This window comes from Marmota marmota, unplaced genomic scaffold (genome assembly GCF_001458135.2).
Source record: "Marmota marmota marmota unplaced genomic scaffold, marMar, whole genome shotgun sequence".
In the NCBI taxonomy this organism is placed as follows: Eukaryota; Metazoa; Chordata; class Mammalia; order Rodentia; family Sciuridae; genus Marmota; species Marmota marmota.
Window position 1 is genome coordinate 32,039,542 of NW_026000108.1, and position 27,503 is coordinate 32,067,044.

The 27,503-nt window shown below is 38.9% G+C and overlaps 1 protein-coding gene and 1 pseudogene across 1 annotated transcript in view; one reads left to right on the forward strand and one right to left on the reverse strand.

Moving 5' to 3' along the window:
- Positions 1–27,503, reverse strand: part of Apbb2 (amyloid beta precursor protein binding family B member 2) — a 406,998-nt gene that overhangs the window by 351,920 nt on the left and 27,575 nt on the right. The gene's annotated exons all lie outside the window — the stretch shown is intronic.
- On the forward strand, positions 22,032–23,228 carry LOC125610961 (annotated as a pseudogene).

Consider the following 27,503-nt stretch of genomic DNA (forward strand, 5'->3'; position numbering starts at 1 on the left):
GGGATGTGGCTCAGTAGTTAAGTGCCCCTGTCCCCCGATCCCCAATACCCACCCCCCCAAAAAATTCACTGTATTTCTATTCATAAGTAAACACTGGAAGATTTTAAAATATTCATGATAGCATAAAATGTTAGGAATAAAATTAATGAGAGATGTGTAAGAAAGAAAAGAAAGAAAATTTTGCTGAATGTGTTTTTTAATCTAATTAAATAAAGGGACATACCATAATTGTGAATTGGAATGTTTTACATTGGTAAGATGTTAGTAGTTCCTATGTTATTCTATTAATCCAATGCAATGTCAACCAAAATCCTAGCATACTTATTTAAATGAATTGATAAGCTAATTCTAGGATTTATATAGAAAGGCAAAGGGCTCAAAATAACTTCTAAAAAAGCCACTTTGGGGCCAGGGTTGTGGCTCAGTGGAAAAGTACCTGTCTCACATGTGTAAGGCACTGGGTTCAATCTTCAGCATCACATAAAAAAAATAAATTAATGAAATAAAGATATTGTGTCCATCTACAATCAAAAAAATATTTTTTTAAAAAAGCCACTTTCATGTTTTAGGCTTTTATATGACAACACCTATTTCCAGGTACCAATATCTGTTTTAGTTATGCATTGAAGTAGAACAAATTACTCCTCGAAGCTGAAAACCACAAACATTTATTCCCTCACCACTTCCATGGATCAGGCATTTGGAAGTGTGCTAGCTGGGTCCCCCACGGTGTTCCATGAGACTGCACTCAAGCTGTTAGCTGGAACTACAGTTGTCTGAAGGCTGAGGGACAATCTGCTTTCAGATTCACAGTCCTTAATTTCTGAGTGTTGGCCAGAGACCTCAGTTCCTTCCCACATAAGCAGCCTGAGTGCTTCATGACATGTCAACTGGATTCCCCCAGAGCAAGTGATTCAAGGAAAGAGGGGGAGTGCAGAGAGAAAGAGACCACTACAATTCAGATCTGGCATATCCCCTGAAGACCCATGTGTTAAAGGCTTGGTCCCCATCCTGTGGCACTACTGGGAAGTAGAACGAACCTTTTAGTGGGAGGTCTTAGGTCACCAGGGGTGTGCCATCAAAGGGGTGGTGAGAACCTGTTATCTTCCTCTTTCTCTTTTGCATCCTAGCCATGCGGTGAATGGCTTTTGCTATGTCACACGCACCTGCCATGATATTCTGTCTACCTACAGACTCCAAAACAATGGGCCAATTGATTAAGGATTGAAACTTCTGAAATCATGAACCAAAATAATCCTTTTCTCTCTATGTTGATTTATCTTAGGTATTTGTTATAGTAACAGAAAATTGATCAACACAGAAGTCAAAGACAGAGATGCAGTGTCTTTAGGGTTTATTTTTCACTTCTGTGTAAATATTATTTTTAAATTGATGCATTTTTATCAAAAGCGGGCAGTTGTGTTTTTTTGGAAAGAACAGGTTTTAACATTTTCAATGCAGGACCTATAAGACTTCATTTCAGAGACAATAATATTAATAAAATGAAAATAAGTAAAATGTTTGAGCACTTACCATATCCAAGCACTTTAGAGGCACAGTAGTTGAAAGCCTGGTCTTTGCATGAGGCAGAACTTCATGGCAGAAGTGTGTGGCAGAGGAGAGCAGTGGGGAACACAGCACCAGGAACCAAAGGGCTCTTCTCAACAAGGACAAAATATAAAATCCCAAAGGCAGGCCCCCAATGATCTACCTCCTGAAGATATACCCTTCCTACCTACAGTTACCAACAAGTGAATCCCTATCAGGAGATTAATGCATTAATTAGGTTAAAATTCTTATAACCCAATCATTTCATCTCTAAAATCTCCTGCATTGCTTCAAACATGAGCTTTTGGGGGACACCTCACTTGTAAACCATAACAGATAGAATCAGTTGACTATGGACTGAACTTATGAAACTGTGAGCCCAAAGAAAAATTTTCCTCCTCTAAGTTGTTCTTGTCAGTTACTTTGCACACAGTGACACCAAGCTGATTAACAAGAAATTGTTACCAAGAAGTGGGGTCATTGCTCTGTGGTTCAGAAGCTGATCGTGTGGTTCAGAAGCCTCTGGGACTGGTTTGCAGGAGGAGTTTGGAAAACACTGGAGATGTAGGCTGTAGAAGTCTTAGAATGTTGTAAACACAGCTTCATGGGTGATTCTGGTGGGATGTCAGAGACCAGAATGCTGAAGTTAAAAAAGGACTCTGTTGGGAATTGGACTAGAGGCCATTCATGTTTCATTCTGGCAAAGAAGTAGTTGACATTCTTCCTATGTCCTGAGACTTTCTGTAAGGTTGAATTTAAATATTTGGACCAATTAATCTGTTAGAGGAAATTTCAAGGGAGCACAGCATTCAGGTAGTGGCATGGATATTGATGACAGCTTTTCACCAGGTTTACTATGAGAATTGGGAGCTGAAAACAGAGAAGAAAGATTTTTAAAACTTTCTGATTGGCCAGAGAAGAAGTACATGTAAAATTGAGGCCAAGGTTAGTGAGGTTATTGAAGAGATTGCTGCCACTAAAGCCAGGCTAAGTACTTTGTGCATAGCCAATAAGAAAGACACCTTGAAGTCATCTCAGGGAATCAGCAAGACCACACCCATCACAGGCTCAAGGGGGTAAAAGTGAAAACTCTTTGAAGAGATTAGAGGAGCATCCTGCTCAAACAAAGGTGCCTAGGAAGTTGTTTCCTGAGAATTTTTTTCACCATGCTTAGCTGCCCAGACACTCAGAAGATATTGCAGCCATAGTCCAAGGAATCCTGGCTACTACTTGAGCTGGTTGCAGACCCTGGTATCATCCACATGATACTGGTTCTACAGGAATACAGGTACTACTTCAGTGAGAGGGTCATAGAGGTTTCCACCAATATCTCAAAGGAAGACTTGGGAAGCCAGCTAGTATGTGTCAGGGTCAGAATCCCTACAGGCAGCCCCTAAAAGGATCAGACATAAAGCTGTGAAAATAAAACCAAAGCAGCAGTGGAAACCCACGGGATTAAGAAATGCCAGTAATGTGTAATATCTGCTGGGAAAAGGTGCTGTCTGTAGACAGAGCCAACCTACGAAAGAGGCCAGATAGGTTGCATCCAGGAAAATCATAAGGAGTAAGGCTGCTCCAGCCCTTTGGAAATCATATCTCACCGTCCATATGCCCCAGAAACTGGATGTGGAGCTACAGGACTTGTTTGACCATCTTGGGTACAATCTTGGTTTAGTCCAATCTCTTCCTTTTATGTCCCTGTTTCTCCCCTTGGAATGGAAATGTTTACTGTGTTCCATTATATATTAGGATGTACATAACTTACTTTTGATTTTTACAGGGACTCACAGCTAAGAGTTTGTCCTGAATCTCAGATGGGATTTTGGACTTGGACTTTTGGGCAATACTGAACTGTTAATATGATGGGGATTCTTGGAGATGGACTAAGTGCATTTTGCATTGTGAGATGTACATGGGCTTTGGGGGGTGCAATGTCATGGCTTGGATATGAGGTGTCCACCAAAAGCTCCTGTGCTATTGCAGGAATGTTCATGGGTGAAATGATTAGATTATGAGAACTGTACCCCAATCAATGGATTATTCATTGAATGCAGTATCTGGGTAGTAACTACAGACAGATAGAATGTGGTTGGAGGAAGTAGGTTACTGAGGATATACCTTTGGGGTTTATATTTTGTCCCTGGCACCTCACTTGCTTTCTCTGCTTCCTCTCTGTCACGAGCTAAGCAGCTTGCCTCTGCCATGCCCTTCCACCATGAAGTTCTGCTTCACCTCATGCCCAGAACAGTGGAATCAGATGACCCTGGACCGAATCTCTGAAACTGTGAGCCCAAATAAACTTTCCTTCTCTAAGTGATTTTTTTCAGGTACTTTGTTCACAGAGATAAAAAAAACTGACTAACACAGGTAATATTTACAAAAATTATCTCATTTAATACTCAAGACACCCCTAGTAGATAAAAACAATTGCTATCTGATTTCATAGGTAAGACAATTGAGCCTTACAGATGAAGGTTAAGTAATCTGTCCAAATGTAGAAGAAGTAGCAGAACTGGGTTCTAATATAATTCTCTTTTTTCAATATTTATTTTTTGATTAGACACAATATCTTTATATTTTGTTTATTTATTTTTATGTGGTGTTGAGGATCAAACCCAGGGCCTCACGCATGCTAGGCGAGCGCTCTACCGCTGAGCCACAACCCCAGCCCAATTCTTTGGCAAGAAATTATTTTTTTAAAAAGTCCCAAATGTGGATGAAGAGAGATAATAAGTCAAGGTAGAATATAGCTTACTGACAAATGTAAATTTTCAGAAGTAATTTAAAAAGAATATGAAATAAAATACATTTAAGAGTGCTCGGCCATACAAATCACCTTATAGCACTCGTTCCACAACTCTCTCTCTGTCTGCCCCTGCTTTTTTCTCTTGTGGTACCAGGGATTGAACCCAGGGGCACTTAACCACTGAGCCACATCCCCAGCCCTTTTTATTTTTTATTTAGATATAGGATCTCACTAAGTTTCTTAGGGCCTCACTAAGTTGCTGAGGCTATCCTTGAATTTGTAATCCTCCTGTTTCAGCATCTTGAGCCACCAGGATTACAGGCACACACCACCATGTCTGGCAACTCTCTTAACTCAACAGATTGTATTTGATCTAAGAATGACTCACAAATTGGGCAGTCCTCAGAACAAGAAGAGGTTCAGAGAACTCCTTCATAGTCCTCCTAGGAAAAGTCTATATAAAATATCAGATAATAGATAATCTGGCAAAAAAAAAATTGTGAGGAAGGAAAAAGTCATTTAATGAAAACTTACCACATATCTCCAATGTTTAACCAACTGATATTGGAGTCCCTTTTTTATGATTCTAAGTTGGTCTACTTCCAATAGCCAGAAATGTGTATGCTTTTACTTTTGCACAGCAAAGGAATGTGAAGAGAGAATCTACAGAATGGGAGAAAATCTTTGCCAGCTGCTCTTCTAACAGAGGATGAATATTTGGAATATATAAAGAACTCAAAAATAAAACTTAACACCAAAAGAAAAATTAAATTACCTAATAAATGGGTAAATAAATTAAGCAGAAATTTTTCAAAAGAAGAAATACAAATGGCCAACAACTATATGAAAAAATGTTCACATCATTAGCAATTAGGGAAATGTAATCAAAAATCACTGAAATTTCATCTCATGTCAGTCAGAATGGCAGTCATCAAGAATACAAATAATAATAAACACTGGAGAGGATATGGAAAAAAGGAACATTTTTACACTGTTGGTGGGATTTTAAATTAGTACAACCACTATGGAAATCAGTTTGGAGACTAGGTATGGAACCACCATATGATCCTGCTATACCACTCCTCGGTATTTATCCTGAAGAATTAAAGTCATCTTACTATGGTGATATACTCATACCCATGTTTATAGCAGTACAATTCACAATGCCAAACTATGGAACCAGCCTAGGAGTCCATCGATGGATGAATAGATAAAGAAAATGTGGTATATATACACAGTGGAGTTTTATTCAGCCATATGAAAAATAAAATTATTTGATTTGCAGGAAAATGGATGAAACTAGAGACCATCAATGTTAAGCAAAATAAGCCAAACTCAGAAGGTTAAGAGTCATATGTTTTCTCCCATATGTGGGAAGCTAGAAAAGAAAACAGAACAGAAAGGTGGGGGGGTGTGTATCTCATGAAAATCAAAGGAAGATTAGTAGAAGAAAGGGACCTTGGGGTGGAAAGCTGGGAGGGAGGGGGTAAGTGCTAGGGAATAATATTGGGCAAATCATACTGTTATATTGTGTGTATGTACAAATATATAACAACAAATCCCACCATTATGTACAACTATAATGCACAATTTAAAATGTGGAAAGAGAAATAAATAAATAAATAAAGTTTATGGGGGAAAAAGAGTGAAATGTTTATGCTTTTAGATACACATCTGCCTAACACTTTATGGCAGACCAGCCCACAAGTCTCCTTTTTTGGGTCTATGGCAGAACTGCAGTTCCTATCCCTTTTAAGTCAAGCATGGCCATATGGCCTGCTTTGTTCAATAAAATATGGGCAGAAACAAATAAAATATAGCCATGCCAAGTGGAAACTTTAAGAGCTAATATGCCTTCTGCTCATGTCAAGGTGACATTTCCATCAGCTTGGGCCCAAGAGACAACAGTGAGCAAAGCCTCTCATTGGTGTCCTTTGTAGCATGAGCAGCTGTTTGAGGCCACTGAGATTTGGGAGTTGTTTGTTATCCCAGAAGAACTCATCCTACCTTATTTGTATGGTTTCAAATGGTTTTTTTAATTTTTTAAAAAAATATTTATTTTTTAGTTGTAGTTGAACCAGTACCTTTATTTTATTTATTTATTTTTATGTGGTTCTGAGGATTGAAACCAGGGCCTTGCACGTGCTAGGTGAGTGTTCTACCACTGAGCCACAACCCCAGCCCTCTTTTTCTTTTCTTCTAAAGAACTGTGACATCTAAAAAAAACCTTAGCTATAAAAACAACATTGTGTTTCTTTTTTCCTCCACATCCTCTTCATCATTTATTATTATTTGTATTCTTGATGACTGCCATTCTGACTGTTGAAATGAAATTTCAGTGTATTTTTATTACTAGTTCATAAGATATTTCCAAAGCTACCTACAGCTAGCAGGTTATGAACTGTTTTGTAGCATCCCTGGAGCTCAGGCTGTTGTAAGTCTTAAGGAAAACTTCTTAGCCTAGGAGTCTCTTCAGTACCATGTCAGTTAACTTGAACCATTGAAGTGGCACCCCCTTTCTCCACAGAAAAGCCCTCTTCACCATGGCTAATTTTAGGACTGTCAGCAAAAGAGTCCATTGTAGGTAAACTTCCTATTTTCATGTCACCCTGCTTACTTGGCCACTGGCCGAGAAGATACCAGCACTCCAGGTGCTGGACACCCCCTTACTAGTTTTTCACAAACGTGTCCAGTATAGTACTTTTAAGAAATGTGCAAACAAGGCCTCTGCCCTTGAGCTGGGCTTCACAGGGATGTCTACATTTTTAAGATAAGTTACAAACGGGCCCATGGTAACAGCTGGTAGGGGGAGGAAAGAAAGGGGAGATGAAGCTCTCCCCTTCTCAGGTGTTGTCCTTGAAGAGTTAACTTGCCCAGAACAGTGAAAGAAAAAGCTGCTTTTATGTGAACTTCTGCAGACTGTGAACTTCTGAGCCCCTCCCCTTATACACTGGGTATAAAACTCTGAAACTCCCTGAACTCAGGGTTCAGGGGATTGATTGATTACAGCAAAGGCTGTACCCTCTGAACCTGGCTGCAGCCAAATAAAACTGTTTCCTGCTATCTTCGGTGCCTTGCCTTATTTGTCCCCACTACACCATAAGCCACCAAATGTTGGCAGAACTTAAAGAAAACCAACCCTAAACATCCAGTATGTTAGAATGGTAATGTTACTATTAGATTATGGTCATCAGAAAGCAAACATGTTGTTTTCTGCTTTCAGAGTTTTTTGTTTTTTTTTTAAAGCAGCTACATGTGAAAAATGATGGATGTCATAGGCATATGCAGTGAAACAAAGCTGAGCAGTTCCTAAAGATCAGCTTTAATACTAATCACATTACTAAGCAACAGTTCTTTTGTCCATGGCTCCTTTATATTCAGTGCAGAAATTTAGAGCATATAAGAATACCACAAATTTTGCTAAGGTATGAGGATAACATAGACGTAGTTTGAAGAGATAGAAAACAGGCAAGAAGGAAGCAAGGAAAAATTGAGAAATAATACAAGCAATCAAGATACAAAGAAAAACAAGGTTTAAACAGAAGAGATCCAGAAAATGAAGAGTGTGCTTTCAAGAGCAAATGTATGAAGTAAAATACAATGCAAATGATTGACTCACAGGATTGATCAGTTATGGAACACGTTGAAGCCTGATAACAGCATATGTATATGTATGTATGTATATGTGTATGCATATGTACACACACACACACATACACACACACACACACACACACATCACCAGTCTCCAGTACAGTGTTTTGCTGTTCTTCCTTTTTTTGTCTTTCTGTCCAAAGATATACAAAATTGTTTTCCTGTCAATTTCCTTGACCTAAAGGCCATCCATAAGTGTAAAGCAAAATTTTATTTGAAATGAAACTAAAAAGGGAAATCTTTTTCTGAAGCTTTGCTGTAACATGGAAATAATTCTTACTTCCCAAACTCTCATTCTCCCAATAGGATTACTTACTTCATTACCAGGGAAGGGAAGGGGTTTCCTCTCTCAGAACTGCTAAAAGCCCACCTACTAGGCAAGCAATCATGGTCTGACCCATCCACCAAGCTAATGGTTCAAATTCTTCTTTCCATCCTAAGCTCCTTGGCAGCATCATCCACTTAATAAACACAGTTGAGCATCCACTACATCCTAGGTAATGAGCTGACCATTGTGCTGTCTGACCTTCCATTCCAAAAAAGCCAAACTCTCAGAGTATTATAAAAGACACAAGCCATTATAGGCTCATCTCCGGCCATTGTTATAGCCCCCCACCTCCAAATAATATGTTAAAGTTGTAACCTGGCACCTCACAATGTGACTATATTTGAAATAGGGTCATATGAATTTAATTAGTTAAGATGAGGATGGAGTACGATAGGTCCCTAGTCCAACATGACTGGTAACTTATGAAAGGAGTCATGTGGAGACGCAGGGAGAGCACCTGTGAAGATGGAGACAGAGACTAGAGCCAAGGAACAGCAAAGATTGCCAGCTGTCAACAGAAGCTAAGAGAGAGGCCCACGGCAGATTTTCCCTCAGATACCTTGAAAGGAACCAACCCTGCTGACACCTTGATTTTGAACTTCTAGTGCTCAGAACTAAAAGGAATACATTTCTATAGTTTTGGGTCACACAGTTTACATGCTTTGTTACAGAAGTACTAAGAAGTTAATATACCTATCCATTCCACATACCTGTATAAAATAGAAGAGAACTATGCAGGAAAAAAATGTTTCTTCACATAAACTAATATTCCTTAACTTTAGAGGTTGTCAGAAGGATCAAAGACAAAAATTAAGTGAAGTCTAAAAAAAATCTTGCAAAATGTTATCACCTTTTTCTGTGGTGGCACATTGATGACACTAAAAATATCCTCCTTGGATTCAAAGAATTACTTTATCTCCTTTTTATTTCACTATTGATTTTGTAACAATAGGTAGAATGAGCAGCAAATCTTATAAATGGATTCCTGAAACGTGATTTGCTGTAACAAAAGGCACAATAAATGTCTCAAGTATTGGAGTGCCGTCTCCCACTGCAATTAGCCTCATACAGTAATCTATATTTAAAATATAATTAATGCTGTTGACAGGGCTTGAAGGAAGGGGGAATACAGAGTTGCTTTTTTATGGGTCCAGAATTTCAGTTTGGCAGAATTAAAAAAGGTATGGATAAATGCTGGTGATGGTTGGACAACATAAATGTGCTTAATGTGACAAACTGTACATTTAAAAACAGTTAAGATGGTAAATTTTGTCATGTGTATTTTACCATTTAAAAAATTTAAAGCTTAAAAAGTAAGCCGTGCTGGAAACATAATTGTATTAGTCCATCTTTCATTACTATGATGAAAAAACCTGAGGCTAAGGTAAAGAAATATCTGAGGCTGAGAAAAAAAGGTTTATTTAGCCCACAGTTTTGGAGGCTGAAATTCCAAACAGCATGGTGCTGGCTGGCCCTGGTGAGTCCTGAGGCTGAGAAAAAGGGTTTATTTATCTCACAATTTTAGAGATTGAAATTCCAAACAGCATGGTGCAGGCTCTGGTGAGGGTGGGCATCACCTCATGGTGGATGGCAGCACAATGGCAGATGCACGTGTAGGAGAGAGAGATCATATGGCCAGATCAGAAGCCAGAGACTGGCTTAGGGGTCAGGCTCAGGCTTCCATAACATCTTGCTCTTGCAAGAACTAACTCAGGGTTCCCACAAGAACTACCTTAATCCCCTCTGAGGGAAGCACTCCTAGTGGCTTAAGAACCTCCCACTAGGTCCCACCTCTTAAAGATCCTACCACCAATCAATATCACCACCCTGGGACCTCGATCCTGACACATAACTAATGCTTTATCACCACATTTGAGAACATATCATTATGTTTACAAATTAATTCCCATTTTTTCCCCACTGGGATTGGAAAGTAGTAAGTATTTTATTAAAAATACCTCCCCCCATATTAATCAGAGCACTTTGAGTTATGGGGCCAGAGGAAAAGAAGGACTGCAATTGTCCAGGAATAGGAAGGTAATGACTGAACTAGTGGATTGGGAGGATATCACCAGAAGTGGGTCTTTCTCCAGTTCCGTATCCTGCCTCTCGGCTTCCACCTGGGCTGAACTGCCCTCAGGCCAGCCCATTCCTGCAGTGGCCTAGGCAGCTCCAATTGCACTGGGTTGGCCAGTAATCTCAGCATCCCTGGCCAAAGCCCTGAACTTAAGAGCCTAACCTAGATCTCGTGGTCACCCCAGATCCAAAAACAGCATGGGAGTGAGCAAGCCCAGGCTCACAAGACCAGATCCCTGGGACCTGGTCTTCCCCCACCACAAGAAAAGATATGCTATTCCTTAAAACAGGAAATAAAGGCTGAGTAGGCAAAAACAAAGACATTCCCTGCATGAACCAACCAGATGCCCTCTAAAATTGAATGTGGGATAATTACATTTGTAAAACATTGTAGAAAACAGCTTCTATACCCTCCAGCAACTTAAAGTCTCACTAGCTGATAATAAGTACAGATATGTCCAACTATCTCAGACTGGAGAAAACCCAGGTAAAAATTAGGAAAAATTAACCAGTGGTTAAATCAAAATGGGTATGTTTTTTAACCCAGTTTGCAGGTCAAAGTAGCTAAGGAGAGTGAGCAGAGTGGTCTTCCACTCCCCAATCCACAAGAGGACTTCAACACAGGGAGGGGGTAGGAGTGAAGCCCATTAAGCAAAGATGATCATGTCAAGAAAATAAACAGGTAACAACACAACTAACCACAAGCGGTAGAAGTCCCAGTGACTCCAAGGAGGGCTCTCTTCATGGAAAGCATGCAGTCAGAACCAGAGTTCTTCAAACTGGGGGACATGGACCCCTGAACTCACAGAGAAGCAGATAAGGTTTTCCATCAGCTACAGTGACATGGATAATTTAAAGAGAATGGATTTTCAGAGCATCACCTTTCATACACTCTCTCCTAAAGGTCCTCCTGGGATCTTGGGGGTCAGGTGGACCTGCTCCCACGACCTCCCTTTCACATGCACCCTCCCTTCTCATTGAGGAGAAAGACAGCCTGCGTGAACTGCAATTCCACCAGGTGCTGAGGTGCTGAGTAGCTGAAGACTGCAAAGACTGGATTGTTTTATAAACCCAGTGATTTCCAATTCTCTGCTGTAAACAAAATTGAAGGTAGAAAAGAATTCAGTTGTCAGATGACAGATAACCAAATATAATTTTTATATGATTTTTTGGCATATAATTCAGAAGGAATACAAAAAATGGAGTAACAGTTCTACAAGAAAATTCCTTTCATTCCCATCTGTTATTTTTTATGTGAACAAAGTTTCCCCTATTCTATTTATAATGCTGAAAATAGCAACAGAATTGATGTTAAACCCTTTCTCAGTAGTGATAATAGTAAACCAACAGTAATGGCTTAATTCATCCACAGATAAACTAATTTTTTAAAGATGTTGCCTCATTCATATTATTAAGAGATGTACTTCCTATAAAATTTTATTTTTTTATGTTTAATAATTATCTATAAAATTTGTAACACTTATGATATTTTGATTAATTTGTACTGGTAATAATATTGACTCAAACTAGAAGATATTTTAAGATAGTTAAAGTGTTAGGTCACAGAAAACAAAAATAAATTTTAATTTTAATTTATGTTTGTATGTATATGTATGTTTTAGTGCAGCAAATTATACTAGGATGATCAATAAAAGACTCTCAGGCATAAAAGTACATTTTATTATGATAAAATCTTCTGTGAGAAATGAAATGGAAGTATAAGATAAAGAACAAAAAGGAACCAAAATTTCTACCCATTAATGAATATAAATTTCCACTCTTGGGGCTTCCTAATCTTTGTGAGGCTACAGTTTCTCAGAACCACTAAATAAGAATACTAAGAGCATTTTTATCATAATCAAATACCAACCCTGTCTAATTTGAACTGCAGGTCATCTAAACTGAACTTCTAGGCATCTCCATTCCTCAGGCACATATTTGAGACAATATCTTGGCTTCTCTCCAACATGAGTTACATTCATTTTATGTGGACTTGTCTTGTTTAATTTTAATGTAAATTTTTATTTCTAAATCTTTGTAGGAGTAAGGATGGTGAGGATCTCATTCTTGTGTATTATCTATAAAATATGTTTAATTATGATAGGAACACAGAAGAAAATTGAGCCACATTAATTAGTCAAAATAAGGGTGAGTTAAAAACCACTCACACCACTCTCCACAGACCACAGCTACTCAACAGACAATTGGCTAAGAGGGAAGCTAGATTGATTTGCAGGACATTTATTGAGCACCATTGGATACACTATATTATGTCAGGATTATGCTAAGGAAAGATACAGCAGATTCTGCGATTGAGACCTTTCATGGATACAGTAATTCTAATTCAGAGAATACATGCACAATCAAGGAATAAAAGAGGGTTATGGGAGCACTGTGGTGGGAATGAAGGACATCCTTCACAGAGGAGATATTTTGTCTCTATCTTGAAAGAAGAATAGAAATGTACTAGGAGGAGATAAGGAATAGCCCATTCAATGATGTAGATAAAAATGTTGAGGGAGCTGTCTGGAGACTCACAAAGACACTGCTTCTTCAGACAGTGATAAAAAGTTCAGAGTTTCTAGAATATAGGGTTTAGGTGGCGGAGGGTGGAAAAAGTGAGGAAAGTCTGGAGTTTTACCAATCTGCCATGGGAAAGTATGAATACGATTTCATGCTGACTGGACGTGTGGGTGAGCAGGAAATAGGCAGCTTCTATCCTAGACACTTGGGGAAGACACTTGAGGGCAAGAGGGTAGCATGCCAAATACAAAAATTTGAGAGCCTACCATTACATGGAATTTTCTAGGAGCCAGAGGTTGGGGCCATGTCACGATGCTCTTTGGGTAAGGATGGATTCCAAGGGTAAGGATGGTTTACATAGCATATGGCCCCTTTTTATTAATGAGGAAAAAAGAGAACTCCTCATGGTATTAGAATATGTAGGAGGCAACACAACTATTTGTGATTGGCCCATACTGAAAGAGAAAGGACTCTGTGACAGGTTCAGGCTGCTATAAAAGAGGTTGTGCCATTTGGGCAGCCTAGCAAAATCCAAGTGCATCCCCTGCTGATCAAAGTGCCTGTGACAGATAGGAATGGCTGCATGGAACCGTTGCTACCTCCTCAGTTCGGACCCCCAGGATTTTGGAGTAGAGCTATGCCATTCCCTGAAGGTAACTCCTTTTAAGACAGTTATGGTTTGCCACAGAGCCCTGGTAGAGACAGAACTATTCAAACTGAGGTGCTCATCCATGCTCCTCCTGTTGGCTGACCAATCAAGCCAGAGTTGGATATACACAGCAGCACTCCATCATTCAGCGGGATGTCTAGTGGGGCCTGAAGACACAATGAGTCCTGGGAGCAAGTGACTCAGATCCCCATGGCTTTTATTCTTGTTCTAATGCTTCTTCTCTCCGCCCATGCCAACAGCCAATGGGAAACAGTAAAGTCATCGATACAATGATCCTGATCGGTTGCAGAAATGAGAACTATAGTAGCAATAATTATGTCTTCCTTACTTTAATAGGCATATGTTTGTGTAGATTAACCAGCTCATGCCTTTTTTTCTATTAACATAATAATCATTGACCTTAAATTCCAGGATTTTAGTTACAGAGCATCAAAGAGTGGCTCATCTCACTTGCTGGGAAGAGGAATAGACATAACTCCAATATGACTAATGAGGCACTTTGTGTTTTCAGTTATTTAAAAAGTAGATGCATCACATTAAGTTGGAGCATGTTTTTGCTCTTGTCTTTATTTGGAGGAGCAGGTAAGGGTGTGGTCATGAAGCTACCTTGAGAAGAATGTTCTGAGCAAAGGAAACAGGTACAAAGCCCTGACACAGGAATATGATTGAGGAAGCCCAGGTGGCTGAGTGGAGGTAGTGAGGGAAGACAGCAGGAAGAGACAAGATCAGAGGTCAAGTGGAGAGAGGCAAGGTCATGGAGATTATTAGCACTCCTCCACCCCCCACCCCACACACATAAAATGGAAAACCATGGGAGAGCATGACATGATCCAACTTATTTGAAAAGGCTCACTCTTGCTGTTATATTGGGTCTAGACTGCAGGGGACATAAACAGGCAAAAATTTAATTTAATCCAATAATCCAGATCAGAGATGTTATTGAAACAGGTACGTGTTTCTTGGTCTGGATTGGCCTATCTGGACTTCGGGCCTTCATCTGGCACAATTACTTGCAGACTTGCAGTTGTTTGGGTTGCTCTTGGCCCAGGATCTCTCTTAATATACAGCAGACCAGGACACCCACTTGCCAGCAAAGGAGAAGTGGGAGTGAGATCAAGACCAGGGGATTCACAGACTATGCCAAACCACAGCAGCCTAAAGCTCCCGGTCTATGGGGCCATTCAAATAGTCCACCAAAGCCCCAGACACAAAATCCTACTGACTTCCCACCTCAAAGGAAGGCCAGTTCTGCTGCACTTCATGCTCCAGAGCACTTCCCCTGAAGGCCTGGCCAAGGTCAGACATTACTGGGATCGCAAGCACCTCTTCTTTTCTTTTCTTTTTTTAATTTAATTATTTTAATTTTTACACAAACGGAGCACAACTTTTCATTTCTTTGCTTGTACATGATGTAGTCATACCATTCGTGCAATCATACCCATATGTGATGGTAATAATGTCCATCTCATTCCACCATCTTCCTCTTCTTTTCTTCTTCTCCTCCTTCTCTTTCTCCTTCTCCTTCTTCCTCTCCTCCTTTCCTCCTCCTCCTCTTCCTTTTTATCTTTATCCTTATCCTTCTTCTTCTTTTGATACTGGGGATTGAACCCAGGGGTGCTTTACCACTGAGCCACATCCCCAGCCCTTTTTATGTATTTATTTTTAGACAGGGTCTCACTAAGTTGCTTAGGGCCTTGCTAAGTTGCTGGGATTGGCTTTGAACTTGCCAGGTTCCTGCCTCAGCTTCCCGAGTCGCTGGGATTACAGGTGTGCACCACTACACCCAACTCTGCACTTCTTTCGAACCCGACCTAAGACAATCAACAAGAAGAAAATGCTCCTGAGAGGAGGATCATCCACAAACCATGCTGGCTAAAGATCCTCAGAGAGGCTGAATTCCTGCTGGGGACAAAGGATCAGCCTTTACTGATTCTTCCCATCCGACAGTTTCTAAGAGCTGGGAATCAGTCTGTTTCTGAAACAGGGTGGGACTATATCACCATATTTTTTAAATTTATTTTTTAGAAGTAATTGGATACAATACCTTTATTTTGTTTATTTATTTTTATGTGGTGCTGAGGATTGAACCCAGGACCTCGCATGTGCTAGACAAGAGCTCTACCACTGAGTCACAATCCCAGCCCCTATATCACCATATTCTAGGGGTTGAAGCCATATGCTCCTGGAGCAACAGATATGCCAGAAAATTTAGGAGAAATATTTTATATTAGAAAAAATGCATATCTACTATGAGGCAGAGTACAAAATGGGCAAAATGTTTTAGAAGAAACACAGGATCTCTTGCAGAGTTCAAGCTTCTGCTCGAAGGGGTCCTTACTTCAGTGGGAAGCTGAGTGGGCATAAGCAGAGTTGGTGATGGCTGCTTTGAACAAGACAAGGAAATAGGCTCCATTCCAGAGTGCAAGCAAGAGGCGGAGTGGACATGGAGCAGACCTGGATCTTCATGGTTCCATGCAACCAACCTATAATGTGTTCTAGTCTTTCTCCTTCTAATAACTTTCATGCTCCAGGGCTTCCTATTTGCTAAACATTAGATGAGCACAAGTGCCAAGAATCCCACAGCACTCTGGGAGGTGAGCATATTTTTACATAGGGGAAAAGTGAGATCCAGAGGGGTGGAGTGACTTTGCTAAGGTATTTGGAAAATAAGCAGTTATCTTCATCTTTTTCTCCAGTCTGTGTCTTCTTCATTTTGTGCTCACAGAATGTAGCACATACAAAAATAGAGAGATCCAGACACTTGGGATAAAATGTCACTGAAGTCAGAAAGAGCTGAAATCCTTTCTGAATTAGGACATTTCACTTCCCACCTCTTACCCTAGTGTTCATGCTATACTTCTGTTCTCCTAATTGCATGGTTTTCAATGGGATATTTTATTTTTGGTACTGGGGATTGAACTCAGGGGCAGTTGATAACTGAGCCACATCTCCAGCCCTATTTTGTATTTTATGTAGAGACAGGGTCTCACTGAGTTGCTTAGTGCCTGCCTCACTTTTGCTGAGACTGGCTTTGAACTCATGATCCTCCTGCTTCAGCCTCCTGAGATAATGGGATTACAGGCGTGCGCCACTGCACCTGGCTCAGATGGATATTTTAAATAGTAAACTTTAACTTCTTTCTTTTACCGTGCTATGTGTATTTCTCTCTTATCACTTTTATATATATTTTGCCCTATGTGTAACTTCTTTGGCTTGGCATGCTACATAAAAACCAACCAATTGACCAATTGACAAATAAAAGATAATATCTGAGATATCAAAAATATCAAAGATGAGAACAAACAGGTTTCATAAGTATAGAAGTCATAAAGAATCTCTTTGTAAAGGATACATTTACTATGGTCCACGTATATAGTTTGGCTTTAAAAAAAGATTTAAATGCTATCTCAGGATCTCATAAATACAAGCTCAAAATCTATAACCCAGAACTTGTCAGGAGAAGAAATAAAGCTAACTTATCTCCCTCTCATCAATATTATCATTTAAAAAATTGCTTAGTACTTTCCTCCTACTTGGCAGGGTTTCTGGGCATAAATCTGGAAATATGAGGCTTATATAAGCAGACTCTAAAGATGATTTCTATTCCTTTCTGGTGTACATTTTTATAATATCTGGCTCTTATATCAATTAATATTCATATTGACATATTTCCCCAGAGTATTTTCACTTGCATTTTGTGAGACGGAACTCTCACGGTTGCCTGCATCTCCATAGTTTACTCCAGTGGATACAGAACATTACTATTCACAGCTTAGCTATCCAAAATCCTTAGAAACTTTGTTGAAGCATATGGTTTCTGACATTTAACTTAACATGCACAGAGCACAATAGTTGCACACAATTAAAATCTTTTTAAAAACTCTATTATGTAAAAACATGGCGAAGGTCTTTTCCCTGCCTTTCTGACAAACACTCAACAATTTCAATACTTTTATCAGGTAATCATTTTACTGCTGACAATACAAATTGTTTTCTCTCTTTTAAACTTGGTGGGTTTTTTTTTTTATATATATAAACAACTTCTAATTCACCAGTTAAATGTTGCATGTAGTAGACATGTATTTAAAGCAAAACTTCTATGATCTCTTAGGTACCAAGGCATCTTATAAGCCTAATAAATATATTAGATATTTGCAGGTAAATGAATGCAGTTGGAGAAGATAATGTTAAGTGAAGTTAGCCAATCCCCCCAAAAAACAAATGGCGAATGTTTTCTCTGATATAAGGTGACTGACTCAAAATAGGGTAGGGAGAGGGAGCATGGGAGGAATAGATGAACTCTAGATAGGGTAGAGGGGTGGGAGGGGAAGGGAGGGGGCAGGGGGTTAGCAATGATGGTGGAATGTGATGGACGTCATTATCCAAAGCATATATATGAAGACATGAATTGGTGTCAACATACTTTATATACAAACATAGATATGAAAAATTATGTTTTATATGTGTAGTAAGAATTGTGATGCATTCTGCTGTCATGTATTTAAAAAATAAAAGCAATTAAAAATATATTAGAGGGCTGGGGATGTGGCTCAAGTGGTAGTGCACTCGCCTAGCATGCATGAGGTCCTGGGTTTGATCCTCAGCACCACATAAAAATAAAATAAAGAAAATGTGTCCACTTAAAACTAAAAAAAAAAAAAATTAAAAAATATGTATTAGATATATTTATAAGTATAATATGTTCTAATATATATAAATATATATATTAGAAATCAAGCTGTAACAATGTGGCAGTTAACAGAATCACAAACCAAATATTTGTGCTGCAATTCCCTGCACTACCCTGGCAATCTTGGTCACCTAGAACACACAGTAGTGGAATGAAAGTGGTGATGAGGATTCAGTGGAAGTAAGAAAAACTGAAAGAAAGAACTGAAAAGAGAAAAATAAAAGCTAAAAGAAAAATATAAAAAATATAAACAAAGAAGGAAGAGAGGGAAGAAAGAAGAGAGAGGAGGAGAAGGAACGGAAAAACCTACCCAACCGATAGTTTCTTTTAACCTCAGTCAGGTGACCTTCTAAAGAGGACAATAATGCAGGGAAATCAAAAGCAGTTTCTAAAAAAAGTAGATTTCTCTATTTGGAAAAGTCAAAACCAGCTGTGTTGAAGACGGCTTCTACCGAAACATACCACACTGGATCTTCTATCTGAAGCCATTATCAAGGTGAAGTTCATGGCTGGACTTCTGAAAATGCAGGCTTAATGAAATCTAAAATGATTCATATGCTCTTTTCAACAGCCACATAAATAACCAAAAGGTATATGTCATAGTGGGTTTTGTCCTACTTTGGCCACTCGTGGCATTAAAACTTTTGACAATTCATTTAACCATTCAGGACTCCACTTTTAACACACAGTGACCAGCAGAACTGGGTTGGAATCTCAGAACTGTCTCTTGTTACTTTATGATATTAGGGCAGTTACATAACTTTCATGAACCGATTTCTTCAACTGTAAGATGTGAATAAGACATCAAAAGGTTGTTTGGAAGAAGCCAGGCCCCCAAAAGATGCATAATGTACAAATCCATTTACATAAAACTCTAGAAAACATGAACTAAACTATAGTGACAGAGGCAGATCATTAGTTGTTTGAGGGCCTAGGAAGCAGGAAGGGAGGGAGGAAAGAATTACAAAGGGGAGAGAGCAAACCTCTGAGGTGGTGGCTATGTCTGTGACCCTAATTTGGTGATGGTTTCACAGGTATATACATATTTCAGGATTCATCAAGGTATACATTAAACACTTTAAACATTAATTGTATGTCAATCAGACCTTTAAAAAAAGAAGCAGGAAATTAAATGACATAGTATATGTAAAATAATTACACAGAATCTGACACAACTAGGCTTCTAGAAATAAAGGTTTCTCTCTCCTGCCCCATTTATGTCCCAGGACTGTTTAATATGATACTTTACTTCACCAACATCCATGAGGATCATAAAATTAAAACCTCTTTAGGAGGTTTTTGTAGCTTCATAAATCTTTTCAAAGACAACTATGGAACAATATGAAAATACTTCTGCAGCTTATTTAGGATATTATTCCTATGACCTTCTTTCAGATCTTTATTAGAGCCATATTTTACGTTGTTGCACATGACTTACGCGCTGCGTTTCCACTCCATGGCTCATCATAAAATGTCTGCATGTTATTTTTCATTGACTCCTTCCTACCTGTTTCAGGGATAAGAATTCTAGACATATTTTGAAGTCAGCGTTGCCAGAATGTAATGACAGATTGAATTTTGGGCGTGAGAGAAAGAGGACTCAGGGATGACGGTGCAATTTTTGGCCTGAGCAATTAGACGTTTGATGAAGCTGACATTTCTGAGAAAGAAAGGCTGCGTAAAGGGCACATTGGGAGGAGGTGATGAGGAAATGAGTTTTGAGAACAAGCTAGGAGTTAGATATCCAAATGACATTTCTGGACTACTTCTAACTATACTCTGTTGCGTGTGACCCTGAAGTCTCTACTTGCTTAGCTGAGTGGTCCATGAGTAACTGGACAAAGATTTTCTTAATGGCCTGGAACCAATAATTCCCCAGTCTTTGCCAAGGGTCACCGAGTGTATGTTGAGGTACAACAACAACACTTTGTCTTGACCTTCCCTATGTAGAACTCAAGATCAGCTCCAGCTTCTGAGAGCCTTCTCATGCTTTCCTGGGCATGTATACAGCCACAGACACGCACACGGCCTCTAGATTCCCAGGAATATGTCAGACCTTTAAAAAGCCCCTATGGATATCTCATTTCTCAGCCTTTCTTTTTTTCTTTCCTTTCTTTTTTTGGTACTGGGGACTGAACCCTGGGGCACTTAACCGCTGAGCCATATCCCTAGCCCTTTTTTATATTTTATTTAGAGACAGGCTCTCACTAAGTTACTGAGGCTAGTTTTGAACTTGCAATCCTCTTGCCTCAGCCTCAACAGCTGCTGGGATTACAAGTATGTGCCACCATACCCAGTTTAGCTTTTCTTTTTAATCTTCTTGGCTAGTCTATCAGTTGCTCCAACTGATATCCATTGTCCCGGTCAGTCACAACTTTATTATTTTGGTGCTGGGGATGGAATCAGGGGCCTTTCACATGCTCAGCACGTATTCTACCATTCAGCAACAAACCCAGATAGGTAGGCACAATTTTAAACACTTGTCCCATTAATATTTTGGATAAATACTCACTCCCCACCCCAGTGTGAGATCACTCAGTGATCTGTGGGTCAGTTCAAATAAAGACAAGTCTTTCAGGAGGTCTTGCACAAAGCCAGGAGTTTAGCTGTCTTATAAAGAAATAAATCTGGGAGATCCTTGGTCTGCCATTTCCTTAATGTCACCCAGCATTCTCTGTTTCATCTAGGGAATACTTTGTGTAAAAAATGGAATGATCTGCTGTTGGAATGTTTGGAAAGATTGCCATAAAAGCATCTAAGTCCCAGTGTTTCTTCACGGAAACATCTTTAATTACTATATTATTTTCTTTCTCTATGGAGGCTTTCTATTTTTTTTTTTTAGCTCTTTGAAAATTTTCTATAAATTCTAATTTATTGGCATAAAATTACTTAAAACATTTTTTTTTTGAATTTCAGGGTAAATGTTAATATGTTTCCACTTGACATTCCTAATATTTACTATTTGTGTATGATTTCCTTTTTTTTTAATAAATTCGGCCAGATGATTATATATTTTACTAAACTTTAAAAAAAGTCAACCTTTATTTGTTGATCACCTCTATTATACTTTACTAGATCATCTATTTCTGCTCCTTATTTTCTACTTTCCTCTACTTACCTTTAGTTTATTTTGTTGTTCTTTTACTAACTTATTAGTAGAATGCTTAGCTCACTAATTTTCCATACTTCTTCTTTTCTAATATGGGCAATTAATATCATGAAAATTAATATGATGAATTAATGTTAATATTAATTATCCATATCATGCATTTCATTCAAATATTATTTGCTATTTATAAATATTAATATTTAAACTTTTATTACTAATTCTGAAGATTTTCAAATCTCTCAAAAAAAATTAAAAAATAGAATTACTATATGATTCAGTAATCCCACCACTGAGTACATATCCAAAGGAAATGAAATCTGTATATCAAGAGATATGTGCATGCCCACATTTATTGCAGCACTGTTCACAATAGCTAAGAGATGGGGGAAAACCCTATATGTCCAACAACTGATGAATGGATAATGAAAATGTGCATTTACACAATGGCATACTATTTGGCCATAAAAAGAATAAAATCCTGGGCTGGGGTTGTGGCTCAATGGTAGAGCGCTTGTCTACCATGTGTGAGGCCCTGGGTTTGATTCTCAGCAACACATATAAATAAATAAAACAAAGGTCCACTGACAACTAAAAAAAAAAAAAAAAAATTAATTAAAAAAAAGAATACAGGGGGCCGGCGGCTCAGCCCAGCCTGGCTCAGCCGCCCTCGGAGCCAGCGCCGCCGCCATGTCTTCCAGAGCCAGCGTGAGCGCCCTGCAGCGCCTGGTGGAGCAGCTCAGGCTGGAGGCCAGCGTGGAGAGGCTGCAGCAGAGCTTCAGCAGTACTGCATGCAGAATGCCTGTAAGGATGATCTGCGGGTCGGAGTTCCAGCCGGAAGCAACCCCTTCCGAGAGCCCAGATCCTGCATTTTACTCTGAAGACTTGGAAGAAGTTTGTTGAGAAATGCCTTCGAGCACAAAGTAATGAATGACTGACTCCAAGTCTCAAGAAAATACTTTTCTTTAGCCAAATGACTGAGATATTTCAGACCTTTCCAGTGTCCTGATCTTACAGCCAAAATTCTACAGAAATCCATGATTTTCTACTCAAATAAGGAAACTGAGTGAAGAAATAGAATTGTTTTAAGTAATAATGGCTTGGTTCTCCTGAAGAAGTGCTTTGTATTAAGATAAAAACCTTATCACCAAATATACCAAAATACACCTCTGTAATAAGTGAGTTACTGGTGTTGCTATACCTAGGATATCATGTATGTTTTATTAACTGGATGTTTACATTTTAGGAAGGAAAACACTTTTGTTTATTAAAAAAAAATGGAGTATTTGTAATTTGTTGTTCCTAAGATTTTTATACTGTAATAAAATTTGTTCTATCATAAATTTACAATTACTAAATGAAGACAAGAAAGTATAAAATTGTGGGGGAAGAATAGACTTTACTAATCAAATGATGCCTTGATTTTTTCTAAATAAGAAGATTGTTTTATTTAACACAAGAGGTGTTGTTTAGTAAACTTGTTTAGAAAGATTCATGTTATGATATATATTAGGTTGTCCCATTTTATGTATGAAGCAGATTTGATCTCTTTTTAAGTTCCTTTACTTTATAGTTGTGGTTGCACTTTTAAAAAGATACTACATTATTTCATGCCTTTAAAAAAATGTTTAAAGTAGGACCTACATACAGAACATTGCAAATGATTAAAAACAAAGTAATGTGAAAATATTATGACCTAAAAGAATTCTTCATGTCACAAATGTTTGACTTTGATGATGTGCCTTTGATTTAATTTGGGATACTTTTAGAAGGATACTTTGTGTTTGTGATAATCTTTGAAGATCTTGGAAATAAATTCTGTTTAATTCATAAAAAAAAAGAATACAATCCTGCCATTGTGACAACACATGGAAATATTAAGTGAAATAAGCCAAGCACAGAAAGGCAAATAACGCATGATCTCAATCATATATGGAACCTAAAAAAGTTGATCTCATAGAGGTTGAGAATAGAATAGTGGTTATCAGAGGCTGGGGAGGGCAAGGAGGAGAGAGGGACTGGGAGAGGTTAATCAATGGGTACTAAGTTAGACGGGAGGAAGAAGCTCTGTACGCTGTTCCACAATAAAATGACTACAGATAATGATAATATCCTATACATTTCAAAAATCTAGAAGAAAGGAGCATGAGATCACAATAATTTTTTTTTCTAATTTCAGTGATGGGGTGGGGGTATAGCTCAGTGGCAAAATGCTTCCCTAGTATGCACAGGCCATGAGTGTGATCACACGCACATTCAATTATAACTTATACTTTGATCCATGATTTACTAAAAGGTGGGCATTTTAATTCCCAAAGTTAATTTTCTAAGTCTCTTATCTTCTTATTTTGGGTATTTAAATTAATTGTAGTGCAATTAGAAACACAGTCTACATAACATTGATTCCTTAAAATGAGTTGAGTCATGCCTAATGATCAGGCATGTAATCAATGTGTGTAAATGCTCTATATATGCTGGAGAAGAATACACATTTTCACATTGTTGGGTACAAAGCTTTATAGATGTCCATTAGAGTAAGACTGTTAATTGTGGTATTCAATTCAAACATTTTTTAAAAATCTTTTATATGTCAAGAGTTCAATTGGGCTTGGAGAGGGAGGGAGGGAGGGAGGGGGAGAGAGANTGGTCACCTGTTCTGTGGAGAAAATGGAGCAGGGGGAGTTGGTGCTTTCTCCAGGTTAGCTCCAAACGTGGATCATCACAGGAAGTGATTAAAGACTCAACTTATTTGATGATCCACGTTCGGAGCTAACCTGGAGAAAGCACCAACTCCCCCTGCTCCATTTTCTCCACAGAACAGGTCACCAGTGGAGGGTCAGGAGGAACAGTACAAATGCAAGGATCCTCTTGCTCTTGACGGAGCCCCCAACAAAAGATTCCAGCAATTTTATGCCCCTGGGGTTGGGGAGAGGGCAAGGGAGGATGGCTAGAGCTGGGAAAGTAATGAGAGTAGGTACAAATGTGTTCAAGGTTTTCCTCTTCTCCCCACATAAGGAGGACTAAGAGAGGTCCTCTCAGTCCTAAAGAGGACCTCTGCCCAAGGACTTAGATAAGAGGCCTAAGAAAGAAGGTGCCAGGGCTCAAAATGCAAATATGCAGAGAACAAAACTGGCTGGGGAGCCTGAGTCCTTGATTACAACTCCCCTGAGAAGCTGCAGTGAGAGAGTGGATTGATCCATTTTCCCCGTGGTCTTAATGTTTTGTTTATATATATATATATATATTTTAGTCTACTTAATTAAGAGCACACAATTTTAGAACTGTTATATCATCTTGGTGAATTTAAAAATATATCCATAATGATGCCCTCTTACTTGGATCATGCTTTTTTAAAAAACAACTATACCAGGTTTCTTCTGGTTAATATGGAAAAAATTTTTTTGTTTACTTTCAATCTTTCCATACCCTTATGCTTGAGGCATGTCTCAAAAATAGAACATATCTAGGGGCTGGGGTTGTGACTCAGTGGTAGAGTGCTCACTTAGCACGTGTGAGGCACAGGGTTTGAGCCTCAGCACCACATAAAAATATCATGCTAAGTGAAATAAGCCAATCCTCCCTAAAAAGCCAAAAGCTGAATGTTTTCTCTGATATGCAAATGCTAATTCACAATGGAGCAGGGGAGGTAGGGAAGAACAAAGTTACTTTGGATTGGGAGGTGGTGGGTAGTAAGGATAGTGGAATGAATTGGAAATTGTTATCCTATGTACATATATAACAATACGACCAGTGTGATTCTACATCATGTACAACCAGAAGATGAGAAATTATACTCCATTATATATGATGTATCAAAGTGCATTCCATTGTGATGTATAACTAATTAAAGCAAATTTTTAAAAATCTAGATTTTTAATTTGATAAAACACCTAAATTTAGTCCATTTACATTTAGTATTTTTTTATTTGTGCTTTTTCTACTATTTTACCTTTTTATTCCTATTTGTCCTAGATTTTCAGTGCTTCTTTCCTGATTTGATTATATTTTTTCTTATTCTAGTTATCTCTAAATGTTCAAATTATACATATATTTTTCTTTATTAGTTTTTATTGAAATACTACTATGACTATTTTACATAACCAAGTCTAAAGTTAAAAAGTTCTTAACCTTTGACAGGAAAAGGACCTCTGAATAGTTTGACTTTCAACCTGCTATGTTGCTATGCAAAATAGTACTTTAGTTTTATTTTTTATTAATCTCATCCACAAATAATATTTATTGGGACTTACACATATGCTTCCATGGAATATTGTTTTAATTTTTCCCTTCACCCATCTACTGGATCATTTCCTTCTCTAATTATAGTTGATTCAACGGTAGTTAATTGAAGAAAAAATAGGTTTAGAACTTTCTTTTGTTCAGGTCTCTTGGTAGTAAACTCAGTTCCTGTTTACATGTAAAAACACCTTACGTGGTGCACACCTATAACCCCAGCTACTTGGGAGGCTGAGGCAGGAAGGATCATAAGTTAAAGGACAGCATCAGTAATGTACCAAGACCCTTAGCAACTTAGTGAGGCCCTGTCTCAAAACAAAAAATATAAAAGGACTGGAGATGTAGCTTAGTGGTAAAGCACCCTGGGTTCAAGCTCTAGTACAAAAAAAAAAAAAATCAGTCTTGTTTTGTAAGATACATTTGTTGATATGAAATTCAGGAATGGAAATTATTTTCCCTCAGCATTTTGGAGATGTCATCTCACTGGCTTCTGGCTTCCTGGTTGTGGTGAGGAGACTGATGTCATTTTCATTTATACTATCTTTATGGCTGATTCCAGAATCTTGGCTCATGTTACTCTGCAGTTTCGCTGCTTGTCTCTAAACATAGATTCATTCCTTTTTCACTTTTGAGATAGTGGTTGTTTTTTGTTTTCATTTTTAATTTGTACTTTTTGAGATGTAAGGTGGACTTCCTTTTCTTTTCCCTTCTTGAGGTACAGTGTGTTTCCCGTTCTCCTCAAGTGATTGGCTTCCCTGTATTGACACAAGCATGAAGCTCAGTCCTGGCCAGCTAGATAGAAGGGCAATTTTTAAACAGCCCGGGCTTCTGGCAAAAGTTTGGCTAATAAACAGCAAAACAAAACCAAAAGACCTGGACATCTGCTTCTGAATGATGGCTGAGCCAGTGAGAATTTTCTATACTAGAAGGAATATGGGAAGAAATGAACCTGTCAGCTTCTTGGGGTGGTTGATTTATGGATTGAGTGGGGGTTTTCTGCCCATTCTATCGTGTGTGTGCAAGTGTGTGTGTGTGTGTGTGTGTTATTGTTGTTGCTGCTGCTGTTGTTTTATTACTGTGGATTGAACCCATATGTACTTTACCACTGAGCCACATCACTGGCCCTTTTTATTTTTTAATTTGAGACAGGGTCTCACTAAGTTGCTTAGAGCCTTGATAATTTGCCAAGGCTGGCCTCAAACCTGAATCCTCCTGCCTCAGCCTCCAAAGTTGCTAGATTACAGGTGTGCACCACAGTGCCTGCCCTCTTGTTGTTTTAATTGTTTCATATTCTTAGGCTACTGAAGGCAAATATCCAGATAAGGCTAAGACCCTAGATGTTGAGAGCCAAAGCTGAAGGGGCCCCAGCAAACTTCCAGCTGCCGGCTGATGATTGGCTCACAGCGGCCCCAGCAACATCTAGCTGATTGGCTCCTCGGCCCCAGCAACATCTAGCTGATTGGCTCCTCTGCGGTGATGCTCATTGGGCTGTTTCCCTGCCCTTTCAGACCACGGAGCTGCTCATTGGGGGACTTTTTTGGCTCCGCCCACGTACCCAGCCAATCGGCCTCAAGAGCAGGAGGATTGTGGGAGGTGGAGAGAAGCTTGGGGGAGAGAGAGAGGCTTGTGGAAAGCCGGTGGTGGCAGTTGAGGCTCTGAGGGTTTTTCCTGAGAGGCTGTTTTGTTTGGCGTGTGTGGTTCTAAAAATAAAGTTAGTTTCTTTTGACAAGTGGCTCCTGATTGTGCCCAGCCAGAATGAGGCATTTGGTGGCTCTCACGGGGAGCGACTGAGGGTAAGTGAACTGCTCGCCCCTGAGGGCAGGGCAAGAGGATGGGTAGCCATTTTAAGATTCTTCTTTTGTTATTTTGTTTCACTTTTGTTTTAAGTTGCCTGTCCCTGGAGATGTGTAAGATGGAAGAAAAACC